General features: G+C 36.4%; 1 pseudogene; it reads left to right on the top strand.

The window, feature by feature from the left end:
- Positions 1–2,133: 2,133 nt before the first annotated feature.
- On the top strand, positions 2,134–2,200 carry LOC120130163 (annotated as a pseudogene).
- Positions 2,201–2,779: the final 579 nt, after the last annotated feature.

Here is a 2,779-nt window from a genome sequence, read left to right as displayed (position 1 = left end):
CGTTCCATTCCTTAGAGTTTGTGAATGCAATATTTGTGGTTGAATGAGTAAATATTTCCAAACCCTAGCTCTCCGAATGCACTAAAATGAAGATCAAACAGACCTTGGGAAGAGATGCCAAGGTGGAAGACGATTTGGTAGTCTGTTGTAAGAAAATATCAATCACGTTCTTCCTATAACAAAGCTAGACCAATGCAGGCTTGGTTTCCGGACTAGTCAACAACAGAAGATGAAGGAAATTCAAAAAAACCCGAGAAATAAGATTGGACATATTAAATGGGAGTGAATTTCGATGGGAACCCATGGTTTTTCCACATTTTTATGAAACATTTAAATCTGGTGGGTATGAGTTTGAGATGGCCTCACCAGATTTAGAGGTTGCTTTGAAATATTAGAGTATTAACACTATAACCGCAGAAAATGCCGAAAATATGGATGGGTCAGGAATCCGCCCTTTTCCACTTGGATCGGTGCTTAGCAACTGGACCGCTGAAGAATTACCTGTGGTTTTCAAATTTCTTTTAGAGTAATACTCAAACTATCCCTATTCACCTACACCATGGGCAATAGGTGATCTTTTGTAAGGGTCTCAAGATAAGGATAATGCAGGTACTGATGATACTAACCCGGAAGTAGATTTTGAATAGTTTTTTATCTTACAGAAGTTGATGAATATGACAATAAAGAAGAATGCAATTTACCTTATGAATTGTTAAGAATGATAGAAAGAGAATACAAGAAAATATTTCCACATAAAGAGAAAATCGAAGTCTTGAATCTGGGTACAATAGAGGAGAGAAAGAAAGTCAAAGTTGGCACAACACTCTCAACTAAAGCAAGACAAAACTTAATATTTTTACTTCAAGAATACAAATATGTGTTTGCATGGTCATGTCAAAACATGTTAGGACTAGTTACATATATGGTAGTCCAAAAACTACCATCAAATCAGAATGCAAACTGGTGCAACAAAAGCTAAGGAGAATGAGACCTTAAATGCTCCTTAAAATCAAGAAAAGATGTCAAGAAACAATTCGATGACGGTCTCCATCAAGTGGCCGAGTATCCGAAATGGGTGGCTATCACAGTGCTGGTTCCAAAGAAAGACGAAAACGTACGCATGTGTGTGTTGATTACCGAGACCTTAACAAGGTGAGTTCCAAAGATAACTTTCCTCTGTCGCACATAGACACTTTGGTGGATAATATTGTCGGGAACATTTTCTTCTCATTCATGGACAGATTATCAGGATATAACCAGATTAAGATGCATCATGAGAACATGGAAAAGGCCACGTTTATCACAATGTGGGGGAACTTTTTACTACAAGGTGATGCCCTTCGAATTAAAGAATACCAGGGTAACATATCAAAGAGCCATAGTGACCTTGTTTCATGACATGATGTACAAAAAAATCGAGTTTTATGTTGATGACATGATTGTCAAAGAACAAACCGAAGATGAACATGTCGAGAATCTAAGAAAGCTCCTTCAAAGATTAAGAAAGTTTCAGCTGAAACTTAACCCCAACAAATGTACCTTCAGGGTAACATCCGAAAAGTCGTTAGGCTTCGTGGTCAGTAAGAGAGGTATCAAAGTCAATCCAGATAAAGTTAAATTCATCAAGAATTTACCTCCCCCGTAAATAAAAAAAAGAGGTTCGAGGTTTTCTGGGTAGGTTAAATTATATAGTGCAGTTCATATCTCAATTGATAGACAAGTGTGACCCAATTTTTTGCCTTCTTCGAAAAAATAACTTTAGAACATGGGATGAGGATTGCCAGACTACATTCGAGTAAATAAAAGTATAATTATCTCACACTCATATCTTAATGTCCCCCATTTAGGGTAAACCTCTATTCTTGTATTTATCCATATTCAAGAATTCAATGGGGTGTGTTCCAGGTCAGTATGATGAATCCATGAGGAAGGAAAACGCCATTTACTACCTAAGCAAGAAGTTCATTGATTGAGAAATCATATATCCTCCCATCGAAAAGCCCGATGGCAGATGTTGTTATTTGAATTTGACATCGAGTACGTAAGACAAACAACTATAAAGGGAAGTGTCATATCGGATTTCTTGGCAAGCAAAGCTGTTGAAAATTACGAGCCACTAGACTTTGACTTCCCAAAAAAAGATTAGCATGGCCCCTGTGCAAAGATGACACGCACAAATCGAGAAATGGTCCAAATTTTTTTGCCACTACATTGGGGAGTATTCCTTTTCCTTCTCTTTGTTTTTAAATTTGACATACGTTTGGGACAAAACGGACTAAGTCAGGGGAAGGATAAGCATGTCAAATTTTTTTGACTTATTTGATTGTTTGAAATTGAGATATTCTGATATTGATGTGTTGGGATCATTGGTTGCTAATCTTAAATTTCACTTTATACTCTTGTTTCCTTTTGGATTTTGACCATGTTTTGATCGAATTTAATTTGCATGATTGGTGATTGATATAGCTGGTGAATTTTTTGTTAAGTATTGATATTTCATGCATTTGTCAATAGAGATGAACTTGAGTCAATTCATATAAGTTTTTCTTGTGAGATTTGAGCCTAACGAGCATACATTTTCTTTCTTGCTCATTGTTTGACTTGTGTGTGCCGGGCTAATTAGGATGTTCTAGAACTTGTAATCACAATGCATATCAAGACTACATATTGAATGTAATGTTTTAATGTGATATGGACACTAGGATAAACCACTTTTCCCAAAAAGCCTACCCATTTACATATACACTAGTGAACCACATTTGAGCCTATTTCCCTTTCT

The sequence above is a fragment of the Hibiscus syriacus genome, unplaced genomic scaffold (genome assembly GCF_006381635.1).
Source record: "Hibiscus syriacus cultivar Baekdansim isolate YM2019G1 unplaced genomic scaffold, ASM638163v2 tig00110515_pilon, whole genome shotgun sequence".
Lineage (NCBI taxonomy): Eukaryota > Viridiplantae > Streptophyta > Magnoliopsida > Malvales > Malvaceae > Hibiscus > Hibiscus syriacus.
This window is presented reverse-complemented; position numbering and strand designations above follow the sequence as displayed.